Raw genomic sequence first — 18,839 nt, 5'->3', positions numbered from 1 at the left:
ACTGATGATTATGGCATACAGCTCATGAAAACCCAAAATGCCTGTCCCAAAAAATTAGCATATCATGAAAAGGTTCTCTAAACAAGCTATTAACCTAACCATCTGAATCAACGACGTAACTCTAAACACCTGCAAAAGATTCCTGAGGCTTTTAAAAACTCCCAGCCTTGTTCATTACTCAAAACCGCAATCATGGGTAAGACTGCCGACCTGACTGCTGTCCAGAAGGCCATCATTGGCACCCTCAAGCAAGAGGGTAAGACACAGAAAGAAATTGCTGAACGAATAGGCTGTTCCCAGAGTGCTGTATCAAGGCACCTCAGTGGGAAGTCTGTGGGAAGGGAAAAGTGTAGCAGAAAATGCTGCACAACGAGAAGAGGTGACCGGACCCTGAGGAGGATTGTGGAGAAGGGCCGATTCCAGACCTTGGGGGACCTGCGGAAGCAGTGGACTGAGTCTGGAGCAGAAACATCCAGAGCCACCGTGCACAGGCGTGTGCAGGAAATGGGCTACAGGTGCCGCATTCCCCAGGTCAAGCCACTTTTGAACCAGAAACAGCAGCAGAAGCGCCTGACCTGGGCTACAGAGAAGCAGCACTGGACTGTTGTTCAGTGGTCCGAAGTACTTTTTTTGGATGAAAGCAAATTTTAAATGTCATTCGGAAATCAAGGTGCCAGAGTCTGGAGGAAGACTGGGGAGAAGGAAATGCCAAAATGCCAGAAGTCCAGTGTGAAGCACCCACAGTCAGTGATGGTCTGGGGTGCCATGTCAGCTGCTGGTGTTGGTCCACTGTGTTTTATCAAGGGCAGGGTCAATGCAGCTAGCTATCAGGAGATTTTGGAGCACTTCATGCTTCCATCTGCTGAAAAGCTTTATGGAGATGAAGATTTCATTTTTCAACATGACCTGGCACCTGCTCACAGTGCCAAAACCACTGGTAAATGGTTTTTCTGACCATGGTATTACTGTGCTCAATTGGCCTGCCAACTCTCCTGACCTGAACCCCATAGAGAACCTGTGGGATATTGTGAAGAGAAAGTTGAGAGACGCAAGACCCAACACTCTGGATGAGCTTAAGGCCGCTATCAAAGCATCCTGGGCCTCCATAACACCTCAGCAGTGCCACAGGCTGATTGCCTCCATGCCACGCCGCATTGAAGCAGTCATTCATGCAAAAGGATTCCCGACCAAGTATTGAGCGCATAACTGAATATGATTATTTGAAGGTTGGCGTTTTTTGTATTAAAAACACTTGGTGGGATGAAATATGCTAATTTTTTGGGACAGGCATTTTGGGTTTTCATGAGCTGTATGCCATAATCATCAGTATTAAAACAATTAAAGACCTGAAATATTTCAGTTGGTGTGCAATGAATCTGAAATATATGAAAGTTTCATTTTTATCATTACATTATGGAAAATAATGACCTTTATCACAATATGCTAATATTTTTAGAAGGACCTGTATGTGTTTGAAAGATCCTTTCAAAAATAGGGTTGCAATGTCAAAATCCAAGATGCCTGTTGCCATATACTGCATAAACCTTGTGAGGTGGATAACTTGAAAAATAAGCTACATGCCGACTTCTACTTTGGTGTGTTGCTGCACCTATAGGCATAAGAAAGATCAGTATCAAAAATTGGGTTGCCACCTCAAAATCCAAGATGGTCACTGCCATATTTATGTAAACTGACTGCCCCTATCATTTGAGGATGTTTGCAGTCTAGTTTTTATACTCCTTTTAAAAAAAATCTTTACGCAAATGATTGGGTGACCCTTGGGTTGGACGAAGAATAGCCTGTGGTCCCCAAGGCCACTACTGGCCACCCCCTGGCTCCACCATTGTGGCTGGTGGTGGATATACAGAAGAAAAACAAAACCTTCCTCTGTTCTTCTGCACAGTGTAACTCCTACCCACTTGGTTATTTTGCACCAAATATATTGTTTACTTGCATTCCCTGTTCAATTCAAGTCCAGAAAAGTGCTTCTATCAAACTACAATTATTTACTATTCAAATCCCTCAGAGACGGGGGACATGAGCAAACCGCTTGTTTATTTGCATTGCTAAATTAGATGTTACTTAACTGTCTCTGTTGGCTACTATGATTTTCTCTTCTTTGAACATGTGCATCACAGCATAGGCTGTCTTTGCCTTCTAGCTATTTTGTAAATATGGTTTTAGAGCGCTTTCAAACTCTGCTCTAAACATTAAACTAAATAAGCATAGCTCAGTTGTGTAGGCCTCCAGTGCTGCTGTTTTTGGTTGTAAAAGTCTTGTTTGACTGACACGGCAGGCTGAACGTGGTTGAGAGGTGCTAAATCATAGTGTTTCACTAGCAGTGTGAAGGCAAACATATAGGTCCTTGTAATCAGATTGTCCCTGTCTACCTTTTGGTCCACAAGCGCCTTTTAGGTGGAGAGGATTCCTGTTTTATTACATACGAGTGTTGTTTTACAATTGACCTTAGCTGATTTTATTAAGTGAACCTTATGGAAATACAGCACTAATCAATAGGATTATTCAGTACACTGTGTTAAAAACATACACGCTTATGGATTTAATATAATTGTGTGAATGTCTATGAAGCATTCACACTATTGTGATGCATTTTTCTTCTGTACGTTTTTTGGTGCGATTCTCGTCCTGCAGTTTTTGTGCTATTTCAACAAATCATATCTCACAATGTTCCGCTCTTTCAGGACAATCCTGCTATAACTTTTGGTATTGGTGCAGCTTTAGCTTTTTTAAATATTTAGCCTTTTCTGCCTTTTTTTTTTCCTCATAGAAAATGAATTGAGTTCATTTTACATCCTTCAAATCTTTAGATGTGTTTACAATCTTTTACTGCTACTTTCACATTTTGTTCTGGTTCAGCTTCTTTCAGCTTCCTTGTGTAAATTTAAACTTATTTTTTCAGCTACTTTCAGTAATTTCAGCTGATTTTTCAGCTGTGTTGTGCTCCTTTCAGATTTTTGCTACTAACTACAACATTTTTGTGCTTCTTCCACCTTCTTTCTGCTTATTTCAGCTTGTTATGCTCCTTTCAGCTTATTTATGCAAGTTTCAGCTTTTCCTACTGCTGATTGAAGCTTTTTCAACTAATTCCAAAATTTTTTACACTCATTTCAACTTTTTTCAGCCTAAATCAGCAAAAATGTACTCTCTGCACTACCGTCTTGTAACTTCAGCTTCTTTTTGGCTACTTTTCAGCAGGTTTTGTTTGATAATTTCAGCTTTTTTCAGATAATTTCTGCCTTTTTTTTTTTGCTAATTTCTTCTTCTTTCAGCCTAATTGGGCAAACGTGTCCTTTCTGCTTCGTTCTGCTAACTTAAGCTTCTTTCTTACCTATTCAGCTACCTTTTTAGTATTTTTTAGCTACTTTCAGCTGTTTTCAGATAAATTAAAGTTTTTCTTGGTAATCATTACTACTTTCAGCCTAATTAACTTCTTTCTGCTAATTTTTTTTTTAAATATATGAATGTAATTCATTGAAAATGTTTGTGAATTGAAAAATTAAGCGAGTTATTTATTTGTTTTTGTTACTTACAGTAAATGTTTGTTTAAATTGTTTATTAGATAAATAAGGAGCAGACTTAATAAGATTTTATCTTCATCTGCTGCCTTTCATTTTATTTTTGTTTTCAAATTACATACATGTAAATTGATATGTATTCTTATTATTATAAAATGAATAAATAAATAAATAAAATAAATAAATACATTTTAGCTTAATTTGCTCTTTTCAGCTTTTTTCAGCTAGTTTCAACTTTTTCTGCTCTGTCAGCTACATTTTAACAGTTTTTATGCTAATTTGAGTTTTTTTTTCCCAACTAATTCCAATTTTTTTTAGCTCATTTCAGCTCTTCCCACTTCCTTCTTGTAGATTAAGCTTCTTTCTGCATATTCGGGTAGTTTTTAGATGTTTTTTGATTTAAAAAAATTGGGGGGGGGGGGGGCTGAATTTCTAATTTTGGTGCTCATTTCTGCTTATTTAAACCTAATTCAGCAAATTTGTGTTCTTTCTGCTTTCTTTTGATAATTTAAGCTTGTTCTTCCGTTTCAGCCACGTTTCCGTTTAGCTAATTTCAGCGCTTTCTCAGCAAGTTCCACTGCAAGAAGCGTTCACATTGCATTTTTGCAGGAATGCATTTTCTCTACTTTTAAAATATTATTTCTCCTTTCTAAAGGGTCAAAGTCTTTCACCATGCAGACCAAAGCTGGCGTGGTCTTAAATATAAATCTATAATGAAAGGACAGAATGGTTCCTGTGTTCATACCAATGACCTTCTAGAAATTATGATTGATTCCACTCTTTTTATCTCTTTGTCTCCTCCCTCAGTGGCATCAGTCACTTAAAAGAAAAAGATGTTCTGTTTGTTGGATAGAGGTTAAAGTGAGGAATATGTATCATGCTGTCCAAAAGCCAGAAAACAAAAAGATAAGTGGTCAGCTGGAGAAAAATGGATATGTCCCTTAACTGATGTACCTGTCGAACAAGCATTTTTATGGCGTTGCCAGAATATCATGCACTGTGATTCAAAGTGAAGCACTCTAGGCCCAATGACGAGCAGGAATTGGTAGAAAATGTAACATATGACTTTAAAAGAAGAGAAATGAGAATAGGAACAAGTTTGGTCCTCTTGAGCTGTGAGTACTGGGAGACTGGATCACCTCTTCAAAAAAATCCATTTCCAGTTCTTTGACAGATGAAGGGGTTAGAAATCAGCTCCTACAGCCTGGGCTGCACAATGTGATGTGAGGGTTTCAGTGATATTTGATGTGAGGATCAGGAAGGCCACAGACAGGTTTTTACTTCATCCCTACTACTTTTGAGTTTCTAAAAATGTTCACATGCAGACTGAACGATGAAAACCAGCACTTAGTGGTTGATGTCGCTTCATATTCGGGACTTTGCGATACAAGGTTTAGCACGATATTTTTAATTTTCTAAAAAATTAAATAATAAAAATTAGTGACGTTGTTTTACTGACTCCATTAGTGTAGTTGCACCTGTGTTTTAGCATACATGGATTTACAGTGCTCGTAATGTATAATAATCAGTGAACACAAATTCAATTAACTGTTTCTTTATGACAGCAGGAAATAACTATTAAGGAGTCATTTACATTTTTAGTGTATTTTATATGAGCTACTGAGCATAATGACAGCTTACCAACCTCAAACTGTAACATCTGACTTCAGGCAACACTTATTTCTTCTAGGTTGTTTTGTATGGAGATCTTTGGTAAAAACACTTAATAATGAGAATGTTTCATTCACGTTTTATTGAGTCTCAAATTTCACCTTCATATGTTGGTTTGGATTGTTAACGTGCAAAGACGGGGAACAAACTCTTTGGGATTGTCAGGATGTGGAGCAAAACTACTGGCATAGCCCTACAGAACCTCACTGACCTACACAAGGTGAGGTCAGTGAACAAGGCCAGGATGATTCTGGCAGATCCTGATCACCCACTCCATGGTGAGTTCACGTTGCTTCCATCTGGACGCAGGTATCTACAGTCCAGACGTAGGACGAACAGATTGAAAAACTCATTCACCCCTGTAGTGATCAGGCTTCTCAACGAACAATGATGACTTCTGTAATGTTATTTTAACGTCTCAATGTCTTGTGTGGTATGGATGTTTTACATCTCTACTGACTGTGAAACAAATTGCCCCTCGGGTAGGGGTGCACCGATAAATCGGCCAATTTATCAGCCCCGATTTCCTTAATTTTGAGAGATCGGCCGATACTTACATGATTTTACCTTTTTTTTTTTTTTTTGTACTTTTAACAACAATTGTCAAAACTTAATTTATATTTCACAGCACTACCTCATGGCCAGTTAAAGCAAGTTTGTATTATTTCTAGATATTGTTCAAAGGTGTGTTTTTCAATAAAATAAGATTGTAAAATTGAAGGTGCATTGTGACCTTACAACACCTGACAGTGTCGCTTATAAAACAAAATCAGCAGATCAGGCTTTTTAGAGATCGTGATTGGCCAGAAAGCTGCAATCGGTGCACCCCTACCCTTGAGAATAATAAAGATTCTTGAACTTGAACTAAGTAATAGCATCACCTATCTAATTTTCAGCTATATTTTAAGACATCAGTTTCCCTATCAAACAGCTGTGCGTATTCCTCGCACGCCTTCTTTGTCTCATACTTTTTTATCATGAAAGAAGTTTTACTTTGTCATTTTTAACTGTAACAGTTTTCTTGCAGATGGTAAAGATGTGGTGCTTTGATATTTGTTTTAGCTACTAGAGGCTAACATACTGCTCTGACCCTCACTAGGTCCACTCTTGACTGGTTCACCAGCGCATGACAAAACATTTCCGTCTTGGTCCTGAAACATCTTTCTTCGCTCTGTATATGCCATAGGAGTGAGTTTGGTTTGTGACTTGTGCTGCTGTGTGTCACTGCCTAAAGGATGTGAACTCATCATACCCATCCATTATCTTTACCTGCTTTTTCCTTTTTGGAGTTGTAGGGGTCACTGGTGTCCATGTCCAACAATCACTGTACTAGAGGCGGTGGACACACTGGACAGGTCTCCAATCCATCACAGGGACACATAGAGACAAATGACAATTTAGAGTTACCAATCAGCCTAACATGCATGTTTTTGGTCTGTGGGAGGAAACCCACACATGCACAGAGAGCACATACAAACTCCACCTGGAAAGGCCTCTGGACCGGGATTTGAGCCAGCAACCTTCTCACTGAGAAGCAACAGCTCCACCAACTGAACCACCATGCCCTCGTCATACACTTGAGAGCAATATATAGCACTTTTAATGTTATGATTATGGCAGTGTGTGTGAACCCAAGGTGCAGGCAGGCGCAGGGGATTCGCAGGATAACTGAGAATAACATTTATTAACAGCGAAACAAACAAGCTGGCAAGGCAGCAATACTCACAGGGAGCTAGGAAGGAGGAGACACGGAGGCAGACAGAACCAGACACCTTTACAGGACAATGCGTGGTCATGGGGAACATAGAGATGCAGATTTAAATTCAAACGCTAACGAAGAGACAATGACAAACACCTGGGGAAGGACAACAAGTGGTGGAGACAGGAGCTGATTACAAGAGGGAGAAGCACTGAGGAGAGCAGGCCAGAAGACACAAGAATCACACAAATACACACCGATCCTCTCATTTCAGAGAGGATTCTTCAAATCCGTTGTAGAACAGACCGCTACAAGAGATCCTTCCTGCCCACAGCCATCAGCATCTATAACAACTCTTTAATGAAACCAGGATGATGAGTTACCACAACATACAATTTCCCTCAGGGATTAATAAAGTATTTTTGAATTGAATTTAAGTTATACAAAACATTATCCTGGTGTTGTTGTGGATGGTATGAAGTGGCACAATCACTAATAACATACCTCAATGTGTATATCATAAATTATAGATAAATGATTATCTAAATAACTTTCGTAAACATTTAGATTTACTGTTTCCTGCACGTCTTCTGCACTCCAGTTTAATTCTGTATTTCTGCAGTTGTAAAGTACCGTAACATTAACTCACCCATCACGCAGAGCTTGAACAGTTTTGGCTGCACAGCTCCTACCTGTACAGGAAGCTCTGAAAGGTAAAACCAGCCTAAAAGGAAACAGATGCACCTTCATTATTTAGCAATATATCTGGCATCGGTTGGGGAATTTGACAGTCAGAATCAGTATCTGAGCGCAGGAACAGAGATCTGAGAGCACAAGTTCTGCTGTTGGAAGAAATAACTTGCAGTTTTATATAGGAGCGGAATAAATCTGCATTCAAGCACCAGCTATTTTAGTGCAAGGCAAAGTTTTGAAGGAAAGTAACAAAATATGAACAGTAAAATAAGAAATAATGCTCCTAAATATATTGGATTTGTTTTAAAAATATTATTTAAAAAAAAACCACCTGTATCAAATTCCACATATTCAGCATGTGCACTGAGTGAATAAACTATACGTATATCTAGTTTCATCTAACTTTGTGCATTGTAAGACATTTCATGATAGTGTTGGCACCAGCTCACCTCACAAAATATATTGGTGCACTAAACAATAGTCTAAATCATGAATTAAATTCTGACCAAACTTTAAGTCCTTTCATCCATTCATTATCTTCCGCTTATTCCGAAGTCAGGTTGCGGGGGAAGCAGCTTGAGCAGGAAGGCCAAGACATCTCTTTCCACAGCCATCTCTTCCAGCTCTTCCAAGAGGATTCCAAGGTGTTCCCAGACCAACCGAGAGACATGGTCTTTCCAACGTGTCCTGGTCTTCCCCGGGGTCTCCTCCCAGTTGGACATGCCTGAAGCACATCACTAGGGAGGCGCCCAGGGAGCATCCTTACCTGATGCCTGAACCACCTCAACTGGCTCCTCTCTACGTGGAGGAGTAGCGATTCTATTCTGAGTCTCTCCCGGATAACTGAACTTCTCACCCTATCTCTAAGGGAGAGTCCAGCTACCCTGCAGAGGAAACTCATTTCAACCACCTGTATCTGCAATCTCATTCTTTCGGTCACTAGTACCCATAGCTCGTGACCATAGGTGAGGGTAAGAACATAGACCCGTAAACAGAGAGCTTTGTCTTACAGTTCAGCTCTCTCTTCACCACAACGAACCGGTACAGAGTCCGCAATACTGCAGATGCTGCACTAATCCATCTGTCAATCTCATGCTCCATTCTTCCCTCACATTTGAACAAAACCCCGATACTTGAACTCCTCCACTTGAGGCAGAACCTCATCCTCGACCCGAAGAGAGCAATCCACCCTTTTCCGGTTGAGGACCATGGCCTCACATTTGGAGGTGCTGATTCTCATCCCAGCTGCTTCACACTCGGCTGCGAACCGCTCCAGTGAGAGCTGAAGATCATGGCACGATGACGCCAACAGGACCACATCATCTGCAAAGAATAGAGATGGAATCATGAGGCCACCGATCCGGAAACCCTCCGCCAGCTGGCTGCACCGAGAAATTCTGTCCATAAAAATTATGAACGGAATCGGTGACAACTGGCAGCCCTGGAGGAGTCCAACTCCCACTCTGAAAGGGTCTGACTTACCACCAGCAATGCGAACCAAGCTCTCGCACCGCTTGTATAGGAATTGAACAGAATGTAACAACAGGCCCCCAATCCCATACTCACGGAGCACCCCCCACAGGGTACTCTGAGGATCACGGTTGAATGCCTTCTCCAAGTCCACAAAACACATGTAGACTGGATGGGCAAACTCCCGTGACCCCTCGAGGACCCTAGTGAGGGTAAAGAGCTGATCCAGTGTTCCATGGCCAGGACGGAACCCATATTATTCCACCTGGATCTGAGGTTCGACCAATGATCGGCCTCGCTTCTCCAGTACCCCTGAATAGAGGTAGGCTAAGGAGAGTGATGCTCCTATAATTGGAGAACACCCTGCAGTCCCTTTTTGAAGAGGGGAACCACCACCTCAGTCTGCCAATCAAATAAGAATTTAGTTTTATTTATTTCCACTGTTTGCACACTGCTGTACTTCCAGGATATAGACTTTGCAGCTTTTCGTAAATTGTTCTTCTGGTAACATTGCTTTTAAGAGAACTCTTGTGATTTAACTTATCAGTTTTTATGTTTTGTCCTTGTTACAAAATTTCATGCTTCAGTGTTTTGTCACTGCAGGTGCTTTTTATTGGACATTTTCTGAAAGCATTCCTCATGCTTTTAGAATATTTTTTGTCATTGTGATATTTCCGCGGTTTTTTGCAAGTGAGATTTGGTGGAAAAGTTTAACATTTTTTAACCTATTGAAAATATTTAAACGACCTCCATTTGGAGAAAATTGTTTTATTCTGACCAGACTGATGAGCTAACTACTAGTCAGAGCAGAGCCAAGGCTTAATTTGACTGCTGATGTTTTCTAACAACTCACCATCGAAAGTTTAATAGTTCATGCAAAACTGATTTGAACCTTTACATTGGTACGTTTTGTATTACACAAGTATTTACTTAACCTGTGTGATTATTTGCAAGTGGCAGCAGCTAGCTAGCATTTCTGACATGTTGTACATATGTCTGCCAGTAAAAACGAGTACACCGACATTTGTTTGTGCTCGCTGTTCAAAGGTGGCAGCAGTCCACTTTGGTCTTGGACGCACTCGAACTAAACCATCAGTGTAGTCAAAAATAAACTATTTCACCAAACTGAGGTTGTTCAAAGATTTGTCTGCAACAGGTAAGATGTTTATAACACTTCCATAAACATTCAAACCAGTCATCTATTGCTTTCTGAACCACATTTTATTTTGATAAGCAATCTAACAAAATAAGATGCAAGATATCTTGTCATTTTAAATATACTTATTTGACTTTTTTTCCTAGTGGTAAAGCTTCATTATCCTATGAACAAAGCAATTTCCTTTCAATTTATCCAATCATATGCTGCTTCCCATTAAAGCAACATTTACTGCTTATCATTAAGCTATTTAGTCATTTAGAGTGTGTCAGCCTGCAGCACCCATTCATATAATTTTTTTGCAGTGCACGCACACATCTGAGGACTCAACGCAAACAGCCAACAACCCGCTTGCGTGGAAGACGGATGAAGCCCGTCGCCTTTTAGCGCGCGGCGAAGGTGAAATGACATTTGAGTGCTGTGCAAAATGTGAGTGCAGTCTCCACTCATGCGCCGCTGTCAGGAGTGATCACTGTTATTTCGGCTGCCTGTCCAAATAGGGTTCCGATGGCTTGGCCCTCTTGCGGCGTTAGGCTAGTCGAGATAGAAGCCCCGCATTTGCTGCTCGGTAAATCTGATTAGAGAGCCTGTAATGGCAGGTTGTGTCAGAAAAAGCACTATAGAGTATTAGGAGAGGACAAAGCAAACGCAGCAGCCATTTCTCCATCCCACCCGCCTCCTTTCTACTCTTTCCTGCTCCCTTATCACAACAACATGAAAGTGTATTATAACATATCATGCTGTCACTAGAGCGGTGATGAGGAATAGAATGGACGACTCAATAGACGACTAAATTAACTTTAATTTCAGTGTGTGCAGCACAGAGGGGCAGGACACACACACACACATATCAGTTACTGTGTATATTGGATTCTGCTCGAAAGTGACGCGTCCACCTTCTGAAAAGGTGACAGATGCTATTTAAGACTAATCACTGATGCGTGACACAAGCAGGACGGCTGCATATCTTTTTAAATTCCCATGAATCATTCGGGTGGATCCAACTTGGCACAGATGGAGACGAATTCTCCCGTATGTTTCACGGATTTACAAAGCTACTTACGGTTTCTATTTCAAATTTTAATCCTAACAAAATCCTCTTGTGGCAGAATCTATTTTAATATACAAAAACGGGATCAAATCGCCTAATAATAATAATGAATTATAATGTGTTTGAATCATTTTTATGCTTATAATTATTTTTATTTAACCTTAATACAGGTAGTCACATTGAGTCACAAGGACAAGAGAGACTTGTTGTAGACATAAACATAGCTATAGAGTACAGACAACAATATACAACAATAAAAAGCAATTAAAGTAAAAAATGGTGTTATAAAAACACGGTTACAGTTAGCAACATGGTCCTGTTAGCAGCATGGTCCTGTTAGCAGTCTAGTATTGTTAGCAGTGTGGTTCTGTTAGCACAGTTTTCCTGTTAGCAGTGTGGGCCTGTTAGTAACATGATCTTGTCTGTAGCGTAGTCCTGTTAGCAACATGGTACTATTAGCAGTGTTGTTCTGATAGCAGTGTGGTCCTCTTAGCTGTGTGGTCCTGTTAGCAGTGAGGTTTTTTAGCAGTGTGGTCCTGTTAGCAGTGAGGTTCTGTTAGCAGCATGGTCCTGTTAGCAGTGAGGTTCTGTTAGCAGCATGGTCCTGTTAGCAGTGAGGTTCTGTTAGCAGCATGGTCCTGTTAGTAGTTTGGTCCCATTAGCAGTGCGGTGTTGTTAGCAGTGTGGTCCTGTTAGCATTGAGGTTCTGTTAGCAGCATGGTCCTGTTAGCTGTGTGGTCCTATTAGCAGTGAGGTTTTGCTAGCAGTGTGGTCCTTTTAGCAGTGAGGTTCTGTTAGCAGCATGGTCCTGTTAGCAGTGAGGTTTTGTTAGCAGTGTGTTCCTGTTAGCAGTGTGGTCCTGTTAGCAGTGAGGTTCTGTTAGCATGCTAAAGGTTTCTTCCTCATGAGGGAGTTTTTCCTTCCCACTGTCACCTTCATGCTTGCTCAAGATGAGAGTCTGTGATGGAGTTAAACTCAAAGCAGTCTGCTCCTCAGATAAATAATGTTATTAACTTAGTTTTTTATATGTATGAATGTTTCTGGTCAGTGCCCTGAGATGACTTCTGTTGTGACTTGGCGCTATAGAAATAAACTGAATTGAATAGAACAACAAGGTAGGATTAAGATTTATTTTTTGTCAAAAAAAATTAATGGATAGAGCTTTGAAACTGACAGTTATTGTGAGGACAGCACTTGAAACTTAAAAAACGACCACCCCCAAAAAAGAGGAAAGCAAACTCAATTACGCTCACATATGGTGACAAACTAAAGAACACCGGGGAGACGAGTGCGCTTCACAGCACTGCTGCAATCCAAAACATCTGTCACACCTTTTCCACTTCATTCTGGCAAGACTTTGTGACATGGGGCTATACCTTGAGATTTTTCTACTAACGTGATCGAGAGAAATCATAGCTGAGTTGCTTATCTGTGTTTTCAAGACATGTATAGATGTTTGAGATGGGAATAACTCTCTTTATAACACAGATTATTAAATCCACCTGGTTAATTTTACAGTTTAGGCTCCCCACACGCCTTCCTGAAGCCATATGATGTCTGCCGCATTGAAATATGAAGCAGTACTCCTGCTGCAGAACATTCGTTCATTTACTTTCTTTGATCTGCACGCTGCACTTTAGGTTAAATAACAGCAGAACAGTCACATGACTGGGTATTAAGAAAAGCATCCCAGAGAGGCTGAATGTTCCAGAAGTGGGGAGCCACCTGGGCAAATAGTAATAGAATTTAGAGATTTCAACTGCAGTACACATCCTCAGGCTACACAATAAAAACTAGCGTGTATTTGTAATGGAAATCATTGCATGAGCTTTGGAACATTTATCTGGACTGCAGCGAGTAAACACAGTTTGTTGATGGAGCTAAAAATGTAAGGTAAAACTCAACACACTCCTAAAAATGGGAAAAATCCAATAAAGCTGCTCTCTTTGCTCTACTCAAGCTTGTTTAGTTTTTTTTTTTTTTTTTTTTTTTTTTTTAAGTGGGAAGACTGTTCTTTGATCCTATGGATCAAAACTCCAAATTCTTTTTCTAGTTCATGAAAGTAAAGGGTAACACCACAGTCTGTGAACTCCCAGTTAAAAGAGCAGGTATGTGGTTGGATTAATGCATAACATGAATCGCTTCCAGCACTGTAAACTGCAGGTGCATTTTAAAAAGCTAAGATACCACGAATACACTTGAGACTGTTTACCAGCTAAAATCATGAAGAGCAGACAAATTAATGTTTGCACTTGTAATTAATGTAGTTCATGGACGTGTCTACCTCTGATGTTGATCGAGGACGCTGAAATTGCATATAATTGGATTTATGATAACAGGTTTCCTGTTTTTGGAATAGTCTGGTTCCTGGTTTATCAACATACAAAGAAGATGGCCGCAGCTAATTTGCCCCTCATCAGGCTGCTGCCTATGTGAAGGTTGATCCGTGCTTTGAGGACTCAAAATCAGCTGATTTACAAGTTAAACCGTAAGATAGAAGTGATTTGAATCACAGGCCACCTGCGGCTTTGGACTCGTCAGCATGAAACGACCTTGAAGAGACTCGTAAGCATAGAATGCACCCTAATCTGGCCATTTCTGACCTTGGAAGTATCAGTACAGACTCGAGGCTGACAAGGAAATATAGTCTGACTGCATAAATCAATAATTGTGGATTATCTGTATCTGACTTCCCAGTTGGCCTCGAACAGGCCGACTTATCCATTTCTCTTGGAAAATGTGTAAACTAAGGAAAAGCTTTGTCTATCCAAGTTATCATCATCAACCGTGCATAACATCATCAAAAGATTCAGTGAATCTGGAACAATCGCTGTGTGTAAGGGGCAAGTCCGTATAACTCTACTGGATTCTCGTGATCTCCGGGCCCTTAAACGTCACTGCACCTCAAACAGGAATGCCACTGTCAAGGAAATAACAGAATGGGCTCAGGAATACTTCCAGAAAACATTGTCAGTGAACACAATCCACCGTGCCATCCGCCATTGCCAACTGAAACGTCTACAGTGCAAAGAGGAAGCCATTTCTAAGCAAGCTCCACAAGCTCAGACGTTTGCACTGGGCCAGGGGTCATTTAAAATGGAGTGTGGCAAAATGGAAGACTGTTCTGTGGTCAGATGAGTCATGATTTGAAGTTCTTTATGGAATACTGGGACGCCATGTCATCCGGACCAGAGTGGACAAGGATAGCCCAAGTTGTTATCAACTCTCCGTTCAGAAGCCTGCATCACTGATGGTATGGGGTTGCATGAGCGCTTGTGGCATGGGCAGCTTGCATGTCTGGAAAGGCACCATTAATGCAGAGAACTATGTTCAGGTTCTAGAACAACATATGCTCCCATCTAGACGTCATCTCTTTCAAGGAAGACCCTGCATTTTTCAACACGATAATGCCAGACCACATTCTGCAGCAATCACAACATCATGGCTACGTAGGAGAAGGATCCGGGTACTGAAATGGCCAGCCTGCAGTCCAGATCTTTCACCTATAGAGAACATTTGGCGCATTATAAAGAGGAAGGTGCGACAAAGAAGGCCCAAGAAGATTGAATAGTTAGAGGCCTGTATTAGACATGAATGGGAGAGCATTCCTATTTCTAAACTTGAGAAACTGGTCTCCTGTCCCCAGACGTCTGTTGAGTGTTGTGAGAAGAAGGGGGGATGCCACAGTGGTAAAAATGGACTTGTCCCAACTATTTGGGGATTTGTTGACGCCATGAAAATTGGAAACAACAGATTTTTCCCTTAAAATGATGCATTCTCTCAGTTTAAACTTTTGATATGTGATTTATGTTCTATTCTGAATAAAATATTAGATGTTGGCATCTCCACATCATTGCATTCAGTTTTTATTCACAATTTGTTTAGTGTCCCAACTTTTTTGGAATCCAGTTTGTACTTTTCTAAGTAAATTAAGGCGGTTCTTATTCATAAACGGAATTATACCAGTACATTTTTCTTAATCTAGCATATTTAACGGCCATCTATGTGACCCGGAAGTATTCCTTTTAGTGCATGCTTAAATGAGCTACACTATCGATCGGCTTCCATAACAGATCAGGGAATGACAAGCCTACACTGTATCCCTGCTCATAAGGACTACATTTCCCAGAAGCCAACCATGCCTCACCCAGAAGCCCCATTGTCTTCTGCTGAAACACGAAGAGGGAAAATTTTGATCTGATAGGAGAAAGGCCGGTGCTTATTACTGTACAGTGACTTGGGTGCACAATGGATTCAAAACATCGCACGGAAACCATTGGGAACAGGACCAGAACTAGAGCAGAACTAGACCTCCAGACCCATCGCAAATCTGAGAGCTGGTAGCTGGCCCACAAGGACTTCTGAGTGGGGGAGGCACCAACCGAAGGTCCAGTTACTCTCTGAAGCACATTGGGCTTTTTTTTTTAATCTCTTTTTTTGGAGCACTGGTCCCACCAACCACCCGAAGGTCTGCCACCCCCCTGCACCAAAAAAGGTGCTTTGTTACTCAACGATTGCACAGAACCGAAGCAGAAACAGACCTCCAGACCCATCAGCAAATCCGTGAGCTGGTGTCTGGCCCATGAGGACTTTTGAGCAGGACACGCGCCGTTGAAGGTCCGGAGCCCACGGGACTTTTTTCATCTCTCGGGTCGGAGCAGAACCGAGCTGCTGTTGTTGTACAGAGCCTGGAAATTAATATTTAGTATCTACATATAAGTATGTTGTTAAAATTACATCGGTTTAAGAGTTTAGAACATTGCCAGAGTGTGGGAAGGGTTTATAAAATCTTAACATATACAGTATATAAATACTAAAATAAATATAACGTTGCAACTTCGTGGATTTTCACTTATTGGGGGGGCGTCTGGAATGTAACACCCGCAATAAACGAGGGACTACTGTAAATAAAATAAAATGCTGAAATATACACACCAGGCCACTAGGTGGCAGTTACTTCAAATTTATTATTTTTTAAGTTATTTTTCATTTGCTGCTCCCTTCTTCTGGGCTCACCACAGTGAATTAACTCACACATTTTTATGCCGGCTGCCCTTCCTAATGCAACCACAGACCACTGAGCTACCACAGTTCTCTGTGTGGAGCAGCACTGCCATCTATGGCATCCTGGGGAGTAGATGGTGGGTGTTAAAGGCTTTGCTCAAGAGCCCAGAGTGGAGCAAATAAGGGTGGAGGCAGATGTGGGTGTTTCATCTTTCCCACCCACATTTTCACGTTGTCAATCCAGGGAGTTGAACCGGCGACCTTCCGATCACGGGCCCACCTTCTCTAACCTCTGCGCCAGCACTCCCCCATACAACATCTTAGTTTGTGAAGTACAAATTCACTGAAAGGTGTTTCTCACCAAAGCCACTGTCTGTAGGTGACGACAAACAAATGCAGCATAAAAAGGCTTGTTTTGCAAATTAACTATGTAAATTAATGTGGACGGGCTTTATTATGAACAGGGGACATTCAAAGTAGACTTGTAGGAAACGTAATTAAAGGTGATTTTTACCCATATTGCTTTTTGTTTGCATATAATATAAAACCCATCCATCCATTAGCTTTACCGGCTTTTGCTTTTTCATGTGCAAGAGGCGGGGAACAGACAGTTTGCAAATCCATCACAAGGACACGTAGAGACAAACAAGACAAACAATCATTCACTTTCTCACTCACACCTAGGGTCAATTAAGAGTTACCAATCAGCCTAACATGCATGTTTTTGGTCTGTGGGAGGAAACCGGAGTACCCGGAGAAAACCCCCGCATGCAAGGAGAGAACATGTAAACCACCCATAAAGGTATCTGGCCGGGATTCGATCCAGCAACCGTCTCACTGAGAGGCGGCAGCTCTACCAACTGCACCACTGTGCTGCCCGTCATATAAAACCATTGCTGCTAAATATATAATTAAGGCCTCAAAGCTAACAGCAGGCCTCATTAATTTACATCGGTTAATTAAGATAAGGCGATGCCGCTGCATATTTACTTCCTGACATTGTTTGATTTAAGGTAAATGTTAATTTGTCTCTTGGCAAAATATCTCGTAAATCAGTGTACAAATTTCTTTGAAACTCCTAATAATTTGATAAACGTCTATAACTTATCAACTATGGAGTAAATTCAATTAAAGATGGCCACCACAGCTAATCAAGGTTAGCAAACACAAAGCTGTCCATAGCCATCTTTTCTTTTTGAAGAGATATTGACCTGAAATTTAACGTTAATTGAAAAGTTAATGATATTTTTGGAGTGTCACAAAAACAGCTACAACTCCGTCATTTTCTAACAAAAGATGATCTTTGTCTAAAACTTGATGTGCATGCTAGGCTTTTAGTTTTCTGTATTTACGTGAAGGTTTTTAACTTGAACCTAAAGCTTAAACATAGCATTATGGAGTTTTTTTTCACTATGAGTTAACATTTTTCCCTATTTCACCTTTTGTCACCAACTCTCCAAGCTTCTCTCCTCTTTGTCCTTTTCCCCACTTCTCTATAGGGATTCACGTCTGGGGCTTTGCCTTGATTTGATCTTCACTTTAAACACTAGTATATTTTTCAAGTCTCTGTTTCTTATCTCCAACACTTTTTCTTCGAGCTCATGTTCTGTTTCCAGCTTGACATGCTCTTATTTTGTGTGGACTTGTGAGACAAAGTACAGCTCCGTTATCAGCAAACAAATGGTTTCTTCGAGGATATTTTAAACCTTCTCAGCTGAAGTAATAAAACTGCAAAAATGGATGTTATACCCATAGAAATAATTCCACTTTATGTCAAATAAAACTTAAATGTCTAAACCTATTTTTACTGCTATGGTTAAATTTCTTAGGTTAGGTTTTACATATTGTACCTGACTAACAGGTTAGCAATGACAGAGCAGAATTATCTTTTGCTAGTTTTTGTGAAAAGTTATAATTTAGTTTGAATATTACATTAAATATTAGAGTTAAATGAAAATATGCACAATACTAATGAATGAATGAGTTTTTAAGGGTTCTGAACAAACACAAAAAACTGAAACATTTTCTAGTATAAAATTTTCTAACTGACAGAATTAAAGTTTTTGCTTTTTACCATTCTATAACATACCATATCATACCATACCATACCATATCATACCATACAATGCCATACCATACCATATCATACCATATCATACAATACCATACCATACCATACCATATCATACCATACAATACCATATCATACCATATCTTACCATACCATACCATATCATACAATACAATACCATACCATACCATACCATATCATACCATACAATACCATACCATACCATATCATACAATACCATACCATACCATACCATACCATATCATACCATACCATAGCATACCATATCATACCATACCATATCATACCAAACAATACCATACCATACCATACCATACCATATCATACCATACCATACCATACCATACCATACCACCATACAATACCATACCATACATACCATACTATACAATACCATATCATACCATACCATACCACCATACCATACCATACCATTCCATACCACCATGCGGTACCATACCATACCA

This window comes from Nematolebias whitei, chromosome 23 (assembly GCF_014905685.2).
Source record: "Nematolebias whitei isolate Nwh7 chromosome 23, NemWhi1, whole genome shotgun sequence".
Classification (NCBI taxonomy): Eukaryota; Metazoa; Chordata; class Actinopteri; order Cyprinodontiformes; family Rivulidae; genus Nematolebias; species Nematolebias whitei.
This window is presented reverse-complemented; position numbering follows the sequence as displayed.